Consider the following 20666-nt stretch of genomic DNA (forward strand, 5'->3'; position numbering starts at 1 on the left):
GATTAATTACTCAAAAGCTATTGGCTTTAATCTTAATCATCAAATTGCCTTTTAAACATTGGACTATATAGTGGTAATAGTAGGTCTGAGAGACCAATTTGTCCAGGACTTGACTAAAAGATTAAAAACTATAAAACCTTAGTCCTAGAATAATACCTGTTTGGAATGAACACAGTATTCATATTTACGTAAAGACTGTTGTGTGGAAGCTTTGCTTTATTTATTCACTGGAAACATTTATTTAGGCAGGCTCTGAGCTAAGGATACAGAGAAAAGGGACTGGAGGCATTGTCCTCAAGGAGTTCCCAGACTGTTCCCAGTCTGTTGCCAGCAGTGTGCTAAGGGCCATGATGGCAGGTGGCATGCACAGAAGGGCCCTTAGCCTCTACAGAACAAGAGGTCCGGGAGGGCCTCCGGAGCTTTAACACTGGGCCTATGCTTTGCAGTCATTACTCAGCCCGATCTTTCCCCCACCCTCTCACCCCCATCCACCCTACTTTCCCATTTCCCTTCTGACACTGCTCACTTTACAGATGCAATTTTTCAAAGTGCAAAAGCAAACTTCAGCTCCATGGGTCTGAGTGATTGCTTACTCTAAATTAGTGGAGTTTGAGTTAATGAGGTTTAAGAAGGTCGTTTTTCTCCTTATAGTCAAGTGAGTCTGGGCTCTGCCCATGAGGCCCCTGGAATAAGACCTTGTTTTATTTCTTCAGCACCTGATCCTACCTGCTCAGTTTCCTCACTCAGTGGTCTAATTATTCACAATAGGACAAGCTGACCTAAAGTCCTCTAAAGTACCCATTAGAAGGGCTGGTAGACCATACCCTACAATATCTCTCCTATGTTTCTGTTTATTTAACAAGCATTATAAGCATTTAATAATCACCAATTGTATACCTGGTCCTTAGGCACTGTAGATTTTTTTAAATATGCTAAATGTGCTTATAATTTAGGTGTATGGAAAGGAGATATTTCCATGATAACCTAAGCAGCAAACACCTATTTATTCCACAAATCAGTACTGAGTATTAAGGATGTGGTGGGCATTATACTAGACATCAGAAGCCCTCAGCCAGTAGGACAAATGAACAAGCCAACAGAAAACTAGTATTAGATGGAGGGAACCATCTAAGATTTCCTCAGCATAACAAGTACATAGATGACTACTGAATCTGGCTGCTATCAGAGTTGCCATCATCTTAGACAACCAGGCACAGAGGTCAGGTTAAGCTTTGGAATGCCTACCATGCCCACCAACCCTTCCAAGAGATCTTCCCACATGGGTGCCTATGGTTGCATGACAACACCCTTCCCCACCCATCTTCTGCCACAGCTGGCTAGATAATATTTGGGATCAGGAAAAACCAATCTCTATATTGGCCAGCAGCCTTGGAAGGAGTGGGCACCCAAACTATGACCAAATAAGCATAGTGGTAATCAGCTGGATACATCATACTTTCTCTGCTGGAAATTTTTTTATGGGGAGAAAGTGAGCCATTTCATAATGCAACCATGGAAATCACACCAAAAGCAACTAGTCTGCAAAAGCCTTAAGTCTTCAGTTTGACCCAATGAGCAGAAGCCACAAAAAAAACAGAAATTCTAAAACCAGACAGAGTCGTAGGGGAGGTGGTTGGTCATTAATGGAAGGAACAGGAGACCATGAGCTTCCAAGTGCCCAAGATAACCCAGGCACTAGAACTAGCCTAGAATCTGAAAGCCTCCAAGACTCACTCTACCACAGTCTCAGCATGGCTCTGTTTTCCTGCATTCCTGTCCTGGAATGTTCCACCTATGCCTGATGGGGCTCACCTGCTGTAAACCCCAATTCTTGATGTGAACTGAGCATCTGAACTTTCACCTTAATGAACCTGGACAATGTGACAGGAGGAACTCACTCCCCAGAGCTCTGGCCTCCTGGCAGTGATTCAGGGAAGCCACCTCGTCTGTGTCTCCAGGTCTGTGTCTCTTTGAAAAATCACCATTGGGCTGAGTCAGCCATGTACACAAGCTATGCTCAAATGCAGGCTGCTGATGGAGATGGGGATTATAATTGTTAGAAGCAAATTACTTATACCAAAAAGGAAGGTGTTATTCTGAGACACATGGCTGCCAGAGAAGGCTATTGGACGCCTGAGAAGAGGAAAAGGAAGTCCAGTCTCTGAAGGAGCAGGAAGACAGGTCCATCTGCCGTCACCTTCCAAACTCCTCCCACGCTCTGGCCCCCCAGATCTGGGTCAGGATAAGTGGGTGGTGAGAAGGAGGAAAGGTGTGAAGTGACAAAATTCAGGTGACAGAGAAAAGGCCACAGAACTGATAGCTCCTCTGAGGTACACTGCAAACTGTGCCAACACTTTATGCAAATAGAGCCCATATTTATACGGGCAAATACCCACCAGGGCTCTATTAGTTACAAGACAATAGGGCAAGTTCTGAGGGAAAAGGGCTGTTGACTTCCATTCTCATTTCAATTTTGACGTCCCTACCTTCTCTCCTACAGTCAAAGGGTTGGGACACTAGGCTTCAAATGTCGGGTCTTCAGAAAGCTCAGCCCAAACCACAGACATGAGTTGCTTTAGAAGGACCAGAACTTCCTTGTGGGGGTAGCCATCCTCACTGCATTTAGACACCAAACCTAGATACTCCATGACCTCTCGCTGACCCCTGCAGGTTCCACCATGTTTTCTCTTCCCAGTGCAGTGCCCTATGCTATAAACCTTTCTCCTTTCTCTGCTCTCCATGTTAATGTGACACATACTTTCTGCTAAGGCAGTAAAACATCACACACATTTGAACAGGTACTTCCAATGCCTTAATCTAAAGAACAACTGTATCATAATAAAATAAAATACAACAAAAAATAGAATAACTGTATCATAATGGAACTCCAAACAGATATTTATTTTGGGTGGTGGCAAGCAGACACCTCTCCTGGACTTCCAAAGTCCACCATACAAGGAACCCATTCCCTTACCCCACCAATGACAATGAGGACCCCACCCCATGTTGACTCCTCCCTTCCTGGGACTCCTTAATTCTACATGTTAGTTTTTATTTCCCAAGTGGTTCTGCACCTAAGGCAACTCCCTTAAAGGAAAGAAAGATGCTGAATTTTTAGGAAACAACTTCCCTGGAGGCATGGCCAGGGCTGGCTTCTGGAATTCATTTTCCAGCTAAGCGCTTTAGAACCGTGTTCCTTGTGGTTATTAGCACGAGTGACAACAGCCTTTTCCTCCCTGAGCCACGCAGATTAAGGAAACCTAAGACTACATTTCTAAAATTGTTTCCATTTCAACCCACAGAGAATCAATACAAGAGAAGAGCATTGCCTTAAACACTAATGTTATCCAAACTCAAATTCATTTTTGATGGATTGGTGGCTGGGTTTTCTTAAGGCGAGGCCAGGATAAATATACACATTTCCTGAGATTCTTTCTGTTTCTCTCCCCATCCTCACCCCCTGCACATGGAAAATGCAGTGAATAATACACTCATACCCTATTGTCCCTTCAGGATACAATCTGTATGGGGGCTTCGGGAAACTATTTCTAGCAAGGAGGTGCTGGGGCTTTGCTAAGGCAGTCTGCCAGCATTGACTATATGACTCAGGGGCCTGCAGTCTGATGGGAGACCCTTGGCACAAGCTTCGGAGGGCCTTGGGCATAGAGTGCAGAATCAGACACCAGGACGGTCTGCGGTCTCTGTTAGACCCAGGCCCACCACTCCCCTTCCCCAGTGCTAGGGTCCCTTGATTCCTACCACCACTACTGTGCATTCAAGCCTAGCCCTGAGCCCGGTGCTCAGGACCAGGTGTGGCCTGCAACAGGAAGCATTAACAAAGCTCTAGTCCCATGTTTCCAGGCTCTGCCTCTCATCATTGCTGGCCTCAGATGTCTGCCTTGCTCCCCTCCTGCTCCCTGAATGCCTGTCGTCACTTTCTTACTCTTTATGACTCAGCTCAGGCTTGGAAACCCTCCTTTCTTCACCACCCAGTTGGGGTGAGTGTCCTCTTGTCCCTCTCGTCATTATACCCAGGCACACCTCTGCTACAGCACGGGCCACCCTGAACTACCAGGGCCTGTTTGGCATCTCCCCACTGTAACATGAACTGTCTGACCACAAGGTCCAAGTCTACTCAGCTGCAAATCTAAGACAGTGCCTAACACACAGCAGATAATTTTTTTATTTTTATTTTTATTTTTTTAGGATTTTATTTATTTGTTTGACAGACAGAGAGAGCACAAGCAGGGGAGTGGCAGGCAGAGGGAGAGGAAGAAGAAGGCTTCCCGCTGAGCAGGGAGCCCGATGTGGGACTCGATCCCAGGACCCCGGGATCATGACCTGAGCTGAAGGCAGTCGCTTAGCCAACTGAGCCACCCAGGCACCAGCAGATAATTTTTTTTAAATGAGGGAAGGAAGGAAGGAATAATTGAATGGAGCTCAGCCCAGACCAGGTACTCAATTAACAAACAAAACTTCTACTTTCATTCCTGAGACTATATTGATTAACTGCCATCTTGTTCAGTTCCTGCCATCTAGAGGTGAATTTTTCTGGCCTTTCATCAGGACTTGACTGTATGTATTGCTTTGGCCAATGGAGCATTAGCAACTGTGACCCAAGCAGAGGCTTGGAAAACTCTTGCTCCATGGAGCTTGCCCTCTCTCACTCCTAGGAATCCTACAACCACCCATGTGAAGAAGCCCGGACTTCTTATAGAAAGATGAGAGACCCCTTGGAGAGGAAGCCCAGCCACCACCATCCTTGCCATCCCAGCTGAGACCCTAGACATGCAAGTGAGGCCATTCTAGACCTTCCAGCCCTGGCAACATGCCCAGACCAGAACTCCACAGAATCACAAGAAATAATGTCATCATTGTTTTAAGCCACTAAATGTTAGGATTGCTTGTTTGCAAAAGTTAACTGATACAGTTCCATGGCTCTGCCTACCTCAGTAAGCTGTTTCTGTCCCCCTTGCCCATTCTCTAACCATCCTGATCCCCTTTTAGTTCTTTGAACAAGTCAAGGTTTTTCTAAATTAGGACTTGTTCATAGGCTCTTTCCTCTACTTTGAGTTCTCTCTTCTTCTTTTCTTTAAAGATTTATTTATTTATTTTAGAGGGATAGAGAGTAGGAGGGCAGAGGGAGAGAGAGAGTGAATCCCCAGCAGACTCCACACTGAACACAGAGCCCAACATGAGGCTCGATCTCTCGACCCTGAGATCACAACCTGAGCTAAAACCAAGAGTCAGCCGCTCAACCCACTGCGCCACCCAGATGCCCCTTGAGTTCTCTTTTCTATGTTTCGAACCTGGTCAGCCCCATTTCATCCTTTGAGTCTTGGCTTTCTTGATCAACCATGCTGAACTTTGTTCTCCATGTGGTAGGTGGTTCTCCATTCACCTCCCACCACCACCACTTGCTCTCTTAGCACTATTTGTTTCCTTGGTAGATATTTTTACAATATGTAGTTCTTTCATGCATTTGTTTGTTAGTTTTACTCTGCTCCCCTCTGAGTTCCAAAAGTCTTGTCTGTTTGTTCACCAGATTGACCCAGGGCCCAGCAGAGTTACTGCATGTTATTTGAAGAAGGAAGTAAAGGAGGAGGGAAGGAAGAAAGCCAGCCCAGTCCCTCCTAAGATGGGGTGCTTCTTGGAACTTGTAATTCCCCTTCTAGATACCAAAGGGGGGGGTCCCAAGCTCTCAGCTGTTCCTGTGTCTTGAGACACACTTCCATCTGTAGTCATTAAGTGTTACCAGTCCCAGTACCCCCATTGCTGTTTCAGCCCAGATTACTGAAATGTATCCTGTGATTATTGTACCAGTGGGGCACTGCACTTTACTCACAAACCTGAATCTCCTTCTGGAACTTTCCATGGGGTAAGTCAGTCCCTCCAGGCTTCTGTTCTCATTCTCTCCATGGGCAGCTTTGGATCTTATTCGCACTAGGTCTTCCTCATCCCAATGTTCCCAGCCAGTGCCTGGCTAGGTCTTCAAATACGTTACTAAGAGAAAAATGACCCAACAGAAATTACAAACATGATACACAGATAAAACCAATTCTATATCCAGGAGGGTCAAGGTACTATTGGCATTTTTGATACATTGGAGTCAGTTCAGGCCAGTCAAAAACAAGCAACTTTGAAAATCAACAGCTAGGCAGACTTTTAATGGAACAGAAAAGGTAAATTTAGCCTCATCCCACCCCCAAGTGTATAGAGAAATAAGTGGGCTGGGGAGAGGTGTATAATTGGTGTGGGAAGAAGAAGAAATACCAACCAGCTATCAACAAACATAACAAATGACCCTACTGTGGACAGCCCTCAGATCTCCATCTCAAAAAATACAAAAGGGGACAAATATTAGCATAATGAAGAAATCAGAGTCACCTACAGAATAACCAACAATTAACCTAAGCCCCTGTGATGCTGCCCCAGTTTTGGGGTCGGGGGGAGGAGTTGGGGATATAGAGAGGACTAGGCAGAGGCAGAGGTGAGGGCTGCAGCAGGTGCATGGGGTTTGCTGTGAGAAGGAGGGATTGGGCCTAACCCAGGACAAGAAACACACCCAGTCCTGGCCCTAAGCCCTGCATGCTAACCCTGGCTCAATCACTGCTCTAAGGAAAGGGAAGCTGGGGTCTAGCCCAGAAGAAAGCTACCTTTCCCCCAAAATAGGACTCCATAAAATGTCCCTGCATTTTATCAGCCCCATAGCATGGCTGGGAAGGGCTCTCTGTCAAGATTTCATCCGTGAGAATTACGTCCAGCTGCCCTCTCCCCCTAACTCTCCCAGTTTGGATTCCATGCAGTTCTGTTCCTGGAAGTTGTCCCACTCAACCTGGGCATCTTCTGCCCAACACTAGTGTGACCTCACCTCCTGGGCTGGGTCTGATTTTGTCCACTGTTTCTCCAACACGAGCTTTAATGCTTCTGAATCTGTTCCACTTGGTGTTTACTGAATTATAAAGCCGTCACAGGTTCAGTGCTATCTGCTTTCTCATCCTGATAATCACCCAGCTAGAGTGACTGGAGGACTGGCACGGTTGTTGTCAGCAGCATGGCATACCGGAAGCAGTCATTCCCCCTCTCAGGCACCTGGCGACAGCCAGTCCAGCCCCCTGGCATGGTCATTGAATAGGCAGGAAAAGACCTGAACAACGATAGTGCAGATTCGAAAGTCAGCTTCTTGGGAGTTTGACAGAAATCTAAATATTCTGCCTTCCTGGTTAGGGAGAAACAAGAAGAGAGAATAACAGATTATGAACACATTTTAGCATTGTAGAAGCTGTGGGACTGCACATACAGTCACATCCAGAAGTTTTAGGAATGGGTGACAAATTGGGGCCCATGGAATCTAATGGGACACTGAGTCACTGCATTCCTCCATGAGATCCTGGTGCCTGTGCTGTATCGGGGAGCCCATCCTCAGCAGGGTGAAGGGACCCATAGCCAGAGAGAGTATCACATGGGTCAGGAATATCTAATCCTCTTTCTCAGGTGGTTCACCTTCTCAAAGATATAATCTAATGAGGGGTCACAGCATTGATATTTAGTAAAGAAATCAGAGTATGCATTTTGGATGACATTTTATTATAGAGTCGATCTTTTTTCCCAAGGAAATTCCTCACTGCTCCTCATGTAAAATTAACAACCAGTTTTAAGTCCTTAGGAGCAAGGGTGGCATCTTCTTGGCCTGGTTGTTCCACAGCACCTAAGCACATGAATGGCAAAAGGAGCTGTGTCTGAATGATTCTGAGTGAGGCCCTGTGAATGCTCATGAGAAATGGACAGAGAATAGAAACATGACCAGGGGTTGAAATGTGGCATTTGTTATTAGATCATCCTTCCTTTCCAGTTTCAGATTTGGGATAAACCAACTTTAGTACAGAAGAATCAAAGTAGTTCAGCAGATATGCTCAAGATGATCTATGATTCTTTTTTTCATTGATTCAATCATTAATTAAGCACCTATTATGTGAAAGCAGAGCATCATACCTGTCCACCAGTAGGTGGGGGGAATGGGGGAGAGCTAGAAAATTCAAATAAGAGATGGACATTGCTAAAGAAAGAATGAATCAGGCAGTTAGGCTGGGAAAGAAGAGCAAGGGATTTCTCTCAACAGCACCATCACAGAATCAGCAGGTGTTTCCTTACATGTAACGCAAGCCTTCTGCTTTCTGCAGTTCCTATGGTCTACCCATTTTCTCCTTCTGCAATGTTTACTCTATACTATTAACCCTGACTTTAATCCTATCAACCTCATCTGCGTAATTCCAAGAGTAAAATTCCAGAGCAGATCTTAGCTCCTCCTCAGAGCTAATCTCAGCCCCACTGAAACGTGCTTCATTCAACATCAATGTGCAGCTATGTCTATAACACCTGGCCCAGCTCCTAACTGTAATTTACCTTTGTCATGCTCTATTATTTCCTTGAGTGATTCCAGGTCTCCAACTACTTCCTCAAGGGACCAGCTCTTTTTCTTTGCTTGGTCTCCCTGTATAGGACAGAATACACAGAGCTTAAAAAAAAAAAAAAAGGTACCAAGTGAGTAAATCAAAATGTAAATGAATGGATTATCTAACAGTTCTCCTAGATATGGAAAGACCTTGCACTTGGTAATTTAGTTGTGTGTCGATTTATACTAAAATGTGAATGACTGATAATTACAAGCGGTTACTTCTGCAGGATGATATCTCTATTCAGTCAGAGGTCTTAAAAATCTCAATCCAAAGAAATATGTTACAATTAGTCACTAAGTTAGGCAAATGTAACCTACACTCATGGCGCTGTCACTCATTTAACCCACAAGCCCTGGTTCCCCTTCACAATTATCATTACTGTCCCCAGTTGATTCAATAGCAGTATCACAAGCAGAAGCCTGTGTGCTTGATGACACTCAAGGCTAGGGGGCATCTAAGTATCCCCAGAGACCTCAGCTCTGACTTACCCAAAGTAACAGTAAGCAAGAAAGTAGCTACCACCACCTCCACTCTAGCCTACACACACATACATATATACACACAATCCCTGGAAGTCTCACAGTTCCAAATAGAACTGTTTCTCTCAGGAGAGAGTGGGTTTTTAAGATAAACTCCTTTAAAGGTTGTGTGCCCACCAGCCACTGATGTAAGGAGCATAATTAAGATGGAAAACAACCAAATCCTAAGGGGAACACAGGCAGAACAAGACTGGGCCGCCTCAGTGAAAAGACCTCTCTTCCCTGGGGCTCTGTGCTCAAGAGCTCTCCACAAGCAAAGAAGTAAGTGAGAGTAGAAAGTAACGTGTGAATAAAACAAAAGGTGTATTTTTGAAGCTCTGTTGTGCAACTACTGCCTACTGCTGGCTTGACCCCTGGGGTCACCTTCCAGTCTGGGCCTGGATTACCACATTTCCCTAAATTCTTCTCCTCAGGCCCCAGACGTCATAAGTCAAGTAAACTCTGGTGGATCTGTGCTGAGCTCTCAGCAGTGGGCAGGTGGCAAAGGCAAGGATGCCCAGAAGAGAGCCAAGAACACTTGGAGACCTATAGGGCCAACCTCAAATCAGTGATGAAGAGCCCCAAAGAGCTGTGATGAAGTCACTCTTAGCTCCAATGAGCCCTGACATCCCTAGGACTACAGTTCAGAGGATGGGGAGGGTCAGCAGGATGAGCCAGATGGCAGGTGCTATCAAATTCAGGTGGGGGCAGCATCCTGGCAAGAAGGTGTGGTTCATGTAGAGCCAGAAAACTGGCTCTCATTATCTTGGGACTCAAGGAACAGGATCCAGGCTCACAGAGTCTAGGAAAAAAGTTGCCAGAGAGTCAAAGGCAAGCCCAAGTGGCCTGGGCTTCAAGAGAGCATTGTATGCCATCCAAAGAACTAGATGACGAGGTAGAAAATGGCAGCAGAAACCCGTCTTGAGGATTATATCATTAGGGCTTAAAAGAATGAGTTTCAGAATCAGGTGGCTATCAGCTGGAATCCAGCTTGTTCTTCATTTGGAAAATAGGGAGAGTACCTCCCAATGGAACAGTTCTGAAGACTAAACAGGGCAATGAATGGCAAATGATTAATACAGAGCCTGGCACATATTCATAGTATGATGATGGCTCTGACGGGCAGAGATGGGCCTGCTGGTATTTAAGAAAAAACTTTAACAATGAAATCCAGGGGCACAGCCACACCATCAATTTCAGATTCAACTGGCTTATGGGGCCAAGTGCCTAAAAGCTAACCTGCTGAGTTGGGATTGATACAGAAACTGAAGAGCTACAGGCTAATGGCTGTACCAGCTCCAGCTGTCCACTGCTGGAGCCAGCAGAAGCTACACCCAGGAATACAGGCAAGCTTATCTCTCCTCCCACAGTTACCACCACTGGTTCCGATTATGGAGTTAAAAGACACACTGCCAAGCAGCTTGCCACAAAAGGCAAGTGATTCGCACAAGATCACCCAGCTGGTTTTTAACAGAACAAGAACCAGAACAGAGGCCTCCTAACCCAGAGCCCAGCGTTCTTGCCATTCTGCTGGAGTTCCTTCATCTCTTTGATGATCAGGATGCAAGAAAGCATCCATACCTAACTCCCTCCTTTCCTCACTGCCCCTACTATCAGCACACAGATCCATCCTTCTCGATTTGGGTAGCTACTCCCCTGGAAAACAGGCCTGTGCTAATGAAAAGGCCAGGCAAGGAGAAGCTACACACACGAAAGAATCTTTCCTCCTTGGGTGTGGAAGCCACCTCCTCACTGAGCACAGGGAATGGGTGTGGGTGACACAGTGAGCACGCCATGGAGAAGAGCCAGCTTTCCCCCAGAATTCTGATACCAGTCCTGCCCTCTTTTCCTCCATTTCTTTTTTTTTTGTTATGAGACACCAACTACTCTGTTCCAAACTCGAGGTATGAATCAGAACTAAAACTGTTTCTTAAATTCACAGCATTTATATTAGTTATTTCTGTCTAGAATACAAGGGCAGTCTATGAATAAAATACACACAGTTGGAGAAGAGGAGAATATTCATCCCACAGCTCTCTCCCAACCCAAAGGCCAACTGAACCATCTTCATGATTTTCCAGAGTTAAGAACATAGTACCAGCCAACTAGAGTCGTTTAATCAATATTTGGGGTATTGAATTCAGTTCTCACCTGAGCTGATTTGTTGATTTACAGTAGTTAAATTGAAATGAATTACTTTAACTTCATGAATTACTGGGTTCGATTATTTTTTTTTTTTTTAAAGATTTTATTTATTTGCGAGAGAGAGAATGAGAGACAGAGAGCATGAGAGGGAGGAGGGTCAGAGGGAGAAGCAGACTCCCTGCTGAGCAGGGAGCCCGATGTGGGACTCGATCCTGGGACTCCAGGATCATGACCTGAGCCGAAGGCAGTCGCTCAACCAACTGAGCCACCCAGGCGCCCTCGATTATTTGAAGTAAAGTAAAATGAAGTGAATTTAAGTTAGTTCATTTGTAGAGCCAGAGTACCCAGAGTTTTAAACACTGGGTTGGTGACAAATAGATATGGGTATTGACCTTCAGTTACTGACAGCTCTGGAAAACGGACACCAAGGCATGGTCCTGTGCAAAGTTATCACTGCCTCCTGCAGGTTAGGCCCATTTGGGACAAGGGACTCTAGGTCTGGCACTGGAAGAGTTCATTATCCACCATCCTGGAAGCCCACAGACCAAGGGGAGACAGGAGACTAATGGCCCTTCATGACTTGGGCATAGCCTGTAAAATGCAGGCTGTAGTCATACCTTGACCTCTTAATTTAATTCAAACTTCTTTGTTACTATAGAATTCAACCATTGGTCTCAAAATTAAGAACTGTATGTGTATGGAGCTACTTCAAAGAAAGCCCACATGGGTGAACCACACAAACCTAAAGAATATTTTAGGCATTCCCTCTGTGTTTTCTACTCTCCTTTCATGCAGAACTCAATGTGTTCTACATAGTGAATGTTCACATCTTCCCCCTTTCCCACCAAGAACACGATTTTCTACTTTTATCAATTCTTTCTTCCAATTCCCATTGTTACGTAAGCTGAAATAGGCATATGTCTTAAAAATAGGCCTATGTATATAATTTAACTGTGAATGTGGTATTCAAGCAGTCTCCAACTTAAGAACGGGCTCTGTTCCAAAACTTTGAGTGTATGTCAGTTTTCTGGTACTCAAAATGCATTTTCCCATAGAAACCATGTTGTGCGTGGTGGTTGGAGTCCCAGGCAGCCCACGGAAGCCTGTTGAAACCCCATGTAACTGGAGTGCAATCCTGTCCTAATAGGACCCTAGACCCAACGTGTTTCCGTGGGAGAGCACATCTAGAGTCTAACTGGGGGCCCCTTCTCCCTTTCAAATTCCATGATTGTGGGGGTGTTTTTAGGATCTCCCCAAGTTCTCATAGAGATTCAGTTCTCCTGAATCTCAAGTTCCAAACACCCTCTCTGGAATAGTTTATCAGTTTTCTCCTTTTCTTCCACATCTTGCCCATTAACAGTCAAAGGATGCTCTTCTCACAACACATCGGTGCAAAGCAGGGAACCAGACTCTCACCCAGGTTGTCCTGCCTTCAGGGAGGGAGAGCAGTGGGGAAAGGCCTTACCTGGGAGGCAGGTATGTGGCTACCCTTATATGCTCTATCAGGCCTTGGTAGCTCATGGAGAGAAAGAGGAAGGCCCCAAGAAACTAGGCAGGAGGGTGTTTAGGACTCACTTCATTGTCTTAAGAAGCACTCTCAGTGCCCAGAACTACATCAAATACATCCAAGAGGAATAAACTATACATGGGGTTTCAAGGTCAACACAGAAGAAAAACTGATATATGTTTCTTTAAAATTACAATCATCCCCAGATACATTATTAGGTGAAAACAGAACACAAAACAAGGTGGGATGAGAGAAGATGAAGGGGTACCACACCTGAGTGAATGCGAGTGCCCTCTGAGGGGCACCAGAAAGCACCTAGCTAGCCCAGCTCCCATAGCAGCTTGGGCACTGCACCCCAGAAACCCAGTGTAAGCCCTCTTGGGATCTCTAGCAAGGTGGTTTCTCAGTTTTTCTTAGCTATAGTTGCTTTTAATTTCAGGTTTTGTTTTGGTTTTAGCATTTAGCCTGAAGTCACCTATTCAATGAAGAACTGATATAAATAATGTTTGGAGACATAGAGTCCATTCGTTCATTATTTATGAACCATAAAGTAAATAACTCATCCTCACAACTTTCATTAAATTCTATCTCCAGCTTCCACTGTAGTGCCAGAGAAAGAAAAGTAACTTCATACCCCAAATTTGAGGGCTTCCTCTAATTGTCCAGAAATGCCTCTCCCTTAGTGATTAATCACCACAAATCCATAGGAGAAACAACTCGGTGGCTCTTACCCATCAAGAGGAACATAAGGGGTGACCAGGCCCACCTGCCATCCCACACTATAGTCCTTTGGGCATGATCTCTGAAAAAAAACAGAGGTTTCCACCATCAGTAGATGAATGGATAAACAAAATGTGATATATGTACAATAGAATATCATTCAACTCTAAAAAGGAAGGAAATTCTGACACCTGCTACAACATTATGCTAAGTGAAATAAGCCAGATGCAAAAGGACAAATCTATATTAAAGATTCCACTTACATGAGGTAGATAGTTAAATTCATAGAGACACAAAGTAGAATGGTGGTTTCCAGGAGCTAAGGGGATGGGGGAAATAGGGAGTTACTGTTTCTTCTCTTTTTTTTAAATTGAAGTATAGTTGACATAAAATATACATGGTATTTGACAACTGTATACATTATGCATTGCTCACCACGATAAGTGTGGTCACCATCCATCACCATACAAATTTACTACAATAGTGTTGAGTATATTCCTTATACTATGCTTTTCATCCCCGTGACATAATCCCCTTCACCTGTTTCACCCATCCTCTCACCCCCTTCTTTCTGCAAACACCAGTTTGTTCTCTATTTATGAGTCTGTTGTTATTTTTTGTTTGTTCATTTGTTTTTTTAGATTTCATATGAAAGTGAAATCATATGGTATTTCTCTTTGTCTGATTTATTTCACTTAGCAGAATACCCTCCAGGACCATCCATTGCAAATGGCAAGATCTCATTCTTTTTTATGGCTGGGTAATATTCCATTATATGTATATACCACATCCTCTTTATCCATTCATCTATTGATGATACCTAGGTTGCTTTCATATCTTGGCCATTGTAAATAATACTGCAATAAAAATAGGGGTACATATAACTTTTTGAATTAGTGTTTTTGTTTTCTTTGGGTAAATACCCAGCAGTAGAATTACTGGAAATATATGGTATTCCTATTTTTAATTTTTTGAGGGACTTCCATACTGTTTTCCATTGTAGCTGCACCAATTTACATTCCTGCTAACAGTGCAGAAAGGTTCCTTTTTCTCCATATGTTCACCAACACTTGTTATTTCTTATCTTTGATATTAGCCATTCTAAGTAGTGTGAAATGATATTTCATTGTGGTTTTGATTTGCATTTCTCTGATGATTAGTGATATTGAGCATCTTTTCATGTTTCTGTTGGCTATCTATATGTCTTCTTTGAAAAATATCTATTCAGTTCCTCTGCCCATTTTTTAATTGGATTGGTTTTTTTGGTATTGAGTTGTATGAATTCTTTATGTATTTTAGATATTAGTCCTTTATCAGATATGCTATTTGCAAATATCTTCAGGGAGTTATTGTTTAATGGACCCAGAGTTTCAGTTTGAGATGATGGAAAAAGTTCTAGAAATGTAGCAGTGATGGTTGACAACATTCTGAATGTACTTAATGCCACTGAACTATACACTTAAAAATGGTTAAAATGGCAAACTTTATTTATATGTATAATTGATATATAAATATATATGTATATAATTAATATATAAATATATTACCACACACACAAAAAAAATACATGGGTTTCCAGCTTCTGTTCAAGCGCTCCACCTCATTTTAAAAACATGTAACTGACAGATAATTATATACCAAGGGCTATTCAAGGTTGGGGGAAGGGATTTTAAAAAAGGAAGATCAAAGGGGGACACATTATGAAGGTGAAATCTGAGCAAAAATTTAAAGTGGAAGAGTGAGTAGGCCATGCCAATACATGGAGAGAGCATTCCTGGCAGAGAGAACAGCCAGTGCAAAGGCCCCGGTACACATTGTGCTTGGATGTCTGGGGACCAAATGATGCTGAGGGAACTTGTGTGGGTTGGCATGGTTGTGATTGCAGTAATGCTAGAATCTCCAAGCAGAGATGTTCTGCAGGCAGTTAAAGCTGGATATATAAGAGGTCAGGGATGCAGATAACCAATTCAAGTCTCACCATGTGGAAGCAACGAAGCTATGATGTAGGCTATGCATGTTCTTCATTCAGTCACTGTTTTCCCTAAGGCACCACCACCACCCATCCTCTGTTGTGGCCAGTGATGCAGTTTGGGCCTCTGGGGTTCAATTTATACAAAGACTAAACTTCCGTTCTCCTGTCATGGTGTGAAGCTGGGTACTGGAGGGACTCTTGGGGACTAAGAACTTCTCAAACACACTTTCAACAGATACTCTTTTTAGCCCACTCTTTCTGAAGCCCAGCACTTGCTCTACCCTTCTGGGTGGGGCTAGAGCCTCTGTTTCCCTTTTATTGAAAAAAGGAGTGAATAAGTGAACAAACAGTATTTGTGAAACAAAAGAGAGTCTGGTGCTGGAATATGTGGTTCAGATTCCAGGGGCTCTTAAAGGTCAGGTGAGAGGGAGAAGCCACAGAAAACACTGGAAGGATTAGGAATAGTGTTAAGGACAGGGGTTGCTGCAGATGGAGTACATGATGGGGCCAGAGCCAAGTGTCTGGATAGGTGACGTTGAAGGGGGTCCCTATTGAAAGTATGTCCTAGGACCAGAGTGCATCATGAACACGCTTTAGGATTGTACTCAACGGTCTTATCCAATTCTAACCCTTCTGTCCTACTTAAACTCATTTTTTTTCTGGGTGGTTCCCTCGGTGGGAAAGGATGAACAGGAAATCCCTGAAGATTTCCAAGAATTCTTCCTACTTTGGTGAGCAATTTTGTTATATAAGGTTGTATTTGGTACCTGGGCTTCCAAATCATTTTGAGGAAATTTCAGAACATTTAATATACGGTGTTTCACTCTGTTTCCAATCTGTATATCACTTCCCTCACAAGACCATGACCTCATCGAAGGAAACGAAGATGTCATATTCATTTCTGTAGCCTACGTTCACAGCGTAGCATCTGACCATAATCGGTGCTCAGTAGGTATTTCTGGAATAAATCAATGGTTGACTACTATTGATGCAACCAGAATAAGGTTTCACTATTGGAATGTGTCTTAATGCCTTATTCTTCCTGCTATACTTAGGAGGACTGGTGGGAAAGTTTCCATTTTACAGATCGGTGACATTAAAGGCATGTTAGTTATCTACTGGTGTGTAACAAATTACCCCAAAACTTAGCGGCTTCAAACAACATACATTTATTCTTTACTATTATCTCTATTATTTTCCATTTTCTGTGGACCAGGAACCTGGGCATGGCTTAGCTGGGGCGGCTTCAGGCTCTCTCACAGGCTGCAGGCCAGATGGCAGCTGGAGCTACGGTCATCTCAAGGTTCCCATGAAGCAGGACCCGCTTCCAAGCTCACACAGCAGTGCTGGCAGGATTCAGTTCTTCACAGGCCATCAGACAGAGGATCTCAGTTCCTCACTGGCTGTTAACCAGAGGTTGCCCTTGGGTCCTTGCCATGTGAGTCTCTCCACCATGGCAGCCCGCTTCATCAAAGCCAGCAAGCCAAGAAGGCAAGAGAAAGAGGGCCAGCAAGATGAACATCAGAGCCTTTTATAATCTAACCTTCAGAGTGACATTCCCATCACTTTCATGGTATTCTAATCATTAGAAGCAAGTCACTAGGTCCAACCCATGCAGAGGGCATGAATACCAGGAGGTATGGTTGAGAGCCATCTGAGAAGCAGCCTTCTCACTACCAAGTACCAAGGTACCAAGTGTACCTAAGTCCTTCAAGATCATGCAGTGGATTTGAGGTCAGAGTCAATGCTTGGAGGTTTGAGCTCTCCCATCTCCATTCTGAATGGTGCTGTGGACAGGCCTGGGGGAGTGGGACAAGTGGACGAGAAGGGAGAAGAGCAGAACAGTGAAGGAAGGAGGGCACCAATCCACTTATCCAAATTTACACTGGAACAGAATTTACATTTTTCAAGTTATCAAAGAGTTAGACAGAAATGAGAAGTGACTGCAGGTATGGATTTATTACCACTAATGCAAAAGCTGTTCCTAATAATGTTTTAAAGCATTTCCATATCATACATCTATTCAGTTCAAATTTATAATTGCAGTCTGGAAAAGAAGCACAGTGGTGATTGGGGAGCACTGAAGAGCTGAGTTTGACTGGCCCTTTGTGTGTAGGTCTTTCTGGTACAGAGGGGAGTGGTTTAGGCTGATTTCAGTGACAGTGAAAAATTCCTCATCCCACCCCTCACCCTATGATGCTGTTCACCATCCCCCATGGAAGAAAAGAAAGTTTGGGGAACAGCAGTACTGGGCCTGGGGAATGGGCTCTCAAATCAAAAGCTGTGCAGGGGGTTAATTTAGATGATTCTAGACCCTCTTCCACCCACAGTTCCCTCTGCCTAAGCCTTCCCCACTGTGTCCTCAGACCTTTCTTCCTGAGGGGTTAGCTCCTCTCCATTTGAGAGGCAGGCTTGAGGTAGAAAATCCAAGGCATCTCTGTACCATCTCCACATCTCTAGCCAGTGTGTGTGTCTGTGTGTCTGTGTATTCATGCTCATAGGCGCATGTACATGCATGTCAGGGATGGGGGAAGGAGGGCCTCAAAATAGCAACATGTCATTCCTAGACCCTTTAGAAATAAATGAAGCATGATGAGAACAATGAAAGATAAGTATGGATAACTGAAGTTGAAGGGGGGGCAAATGGTAGAAGAAAGGAGTAGAGAAGTATGCATCTGGTACGTTCTGTCTCACACTTCAAATTAAGCCTTCCCATTTGAGGAAAAAGAAAACCAAAGCTCAGAAATGAAGTAGTTTGCCCAAGGTGATGCATTGGTGGATCCAGACCACGGTCCTAGAGCTATTACTGTGTACTGGATGATAATGGCAGACTGATGGTGTCTACGGGAGCAGCTGGCCTTCCTTATAATAGGGGCTTGGCAAAACTAACCTTCTCCTTCCAGCTTAGAAATTATATACAGACAGTCCCTGACTTATGATGGTTTGGCTTACAATTTTTTCAATGTTATAACGATGGGAAAAAAATATATGCATTCAGTAGAAACCATACTTCAAAGTTTGAATTTTGATCTTTTCCTGGCCTAATGATATACCCTATGATCCTCTCTCATGATGCTGGGCACCAGTCAGCCACGTGATCATGAGGGCAAATAACCAATACACTTAGAACCATTCTGTATCACACAGCCATTCTGTTTTTCACATTCAGTACAGTATTCAGTAAATTACAGGAGATAATCAATACTATTATAAAATAGGCTTTGTGTTGGGTGATTTTGCCCAAATGTAGGCTAATATAAGCATTCTGAGCACCATTGGTAGGTTAGGCTAAGCTATGCTATTCAGTAGGTTAGGTGTATTAAATGCATCTCTGACTTAGAATATTTTCAGTTTATGATGGGTTTGTCAGGATGTAACCCCATCATAAGTTGAGGAAGATCTGTATATACATTCCTTATTTCTGATTGTTCAAACTATTTTAGATGACAAATGATCATTCTTGGTCATTCCCAAGTATAGAATACCAGAGTGTACCATTATAAAATTCCTGCAGGTCCCCAGTGTTTATAGCAGCAATGTCCACAATAGCCTAACTATGGAAAGAGCCCAGATGTCCATCAATAGATGAATGGATAAAGAAGATGTGGTATAAATATATACAATGGAATGTTACTCAGCCATCAAAAATGAAATCTTACCATTTGCAATGACATGGATGGAACTGGAAGGTATTACACTAAGCAAAGTAAGTCAATCAGAGAAAGCCAATTATCATATGATTTCACTCATATGTGTTATTTAAGAAACAAAACAGAAGATCGTAAGGGAAGGGAGGGAAAAATAAACTAAGACGAAAACAGAGAGTGAGACAAACCACAGAGACTCTTTTTTTTTTTTCAAAGATTTTATTTATTTATTTTAGAGGTAAGGATAGAGAGAGAGAGCGTGCACAGGAGCAGGGGTAGGAGTGGAGGGAGAGGGACAAGCAGACTCTGCTCTGAGCACAGAGCCCGATGGGGGTCTTGATCCCACAACCCTAAGATCATGACCTGAGCTGAAATCAAGAGTCAGCTGCTTAACCGAGCCACCCAGGTGCCCCATGAGCCTCTTAATCATAGGAAACACACTGAGGGTTGCTGAAGGGGCGGTGGGTGGGGGGATGGGATAATTGGGTAATGGCATTAAGGAAGGCACATGATGTAATGAGCACTGGGTGTTATATGCAACTGATGAATCACTGAACTCTACCTCTGAAACTAATAATATACTATATGTTAATTAATTGAATTTAAACAAAATTAAATTAAATTTTAAAAAATTCCTGCAGGTGATTGGAGTGGCAGCAGGACCCTTTGTGGTTCTCAGGGCACATGGCCTCTTGCTACACCACTGTGCTGTGAACAAGGCTCCCTTGTGAGTTGAGGCTGATAGGGACAGAGGGTCTTTGAAGCCCCAGAAGAGGCTTCTCGTTGCTGGCAATGGAGTCTCCTGGAAAGCTGGCACCTGCCTACCACTGGAGCCTCCGGAGAAACTAGAGTCTGTCCATTCAGGGACCCCAGGTAATAAGACAAGCTTTACCTGAAAGTGGAAGCAGTCTTTACAGTGATCTTATGTCAAGAAGAAGGGGAGTATTTCAAGGAGCAAAAGTCAATTGTAGATAGTTGTGATAGACAGGGGATGCATTTCTCCAAAGATGTCATGTCCTAATCCCCAGAACCTACGAATATGTTCCCTTAAGAGAGAATTAAGGTTTCTGATGAAATAAGGTTGCTAATCAGCTGGCCTTAAATAGGGAGATTATCCTGGATTATTCAAGCCCAATGGCATCACAAGGGTTCTTAAAAGATGGAAGAGGCAGGAGCATGGACATCAGAGTGAGGGGACATGAGGATGCAACCACCCATTATTGGCTTTGAAGGTGAAAAGGGGCTGTGAGCCAAGGAATGTGGGCAGGCTCGAGAAACTGGAAAAGGCAAATAAGAAGACAGATTCACCTCAAGAGATTCCAGAATGAATGCAGTCCTGCCAAAACCTGATTTTAGCCCAATGAGATCAGATTCCTGACCTCCAGAATTGTAAGATAAATAAATTTGCGTAATTTTAAACCACTAACCTTTTGGTTACTTGTGATGGAAGCCATAGGAAATGCAATGGAAACAACACAGACTTGTCTAGGTCCAGGGAGAAACTCTGTAGGGTCCAGAGAAGCAGCCCGACTCCTCCTGATGAGGGGCTGGGAGGAAGGTGGCATCCGGCGCCTGCAGGGCACAGCCAGCCAGGTTTATAGGTGTTTATGGGTGAGAGTCTGAGCAGGCTGGCTTCGCTCCTAAGTCATCAAGGACTGTCAGTGAGACCCCAGGCATAGCTAGAGAAGCTCTTGGTCCCCT

The 20666-nt window shown here is 43.8% G+C and overlaps 1 long non-coding RNA gene across 5 annotated transcripts in view; it reads right to left on the reverse strand.

The window, feature by feature from the left end:
- Positions 1-20666, reverse strand: part of LOC116642810 — a 183902-nt gene that overhangs the window by 94768 nt on the left and 68468 nt on the right. For 2 of the 5 annotated variants that reach the window (XR_004301385.1, XR_004301386.1), the window contains 4 exons: positions 13358-13428; positions 8404-8491; positions 6872-7219; positions 5850-6003 (listed from right to left, as the gene is read on the reverse strand). This is a non-coding gene — a long non-coding RNA (uncharacterized LOC116642810). Of the gene's footprint in view, positions 1-5849; positions 6004-6871; positions 7220-8403; positions 8516-13357; positions 13429-20666 lie in introns of all 5 variants that reach the window. The other 3 variants (XR_004301388.1, XR_004301387.1, XR_004301389.1) reach the window with 3 other exon arrangements.

The sequence above is a fragment of the Phoca vitulina genome, unplaced genomic scaffold (genome assembly GCF_004348235.1).
Source record: "Phoca vitulina isolate PV1807 unplaced genomic scaffold, GSC_HSeal_1.0 scaffold24, whole genome shotgun sequence".
In the NCBI taxonomy this organism is placed as follows: Eukaryota; Metazoa; Chordata; class Mammalia; order Carnivora; family Phocidae; genus Phoca; species Phoca vitulina.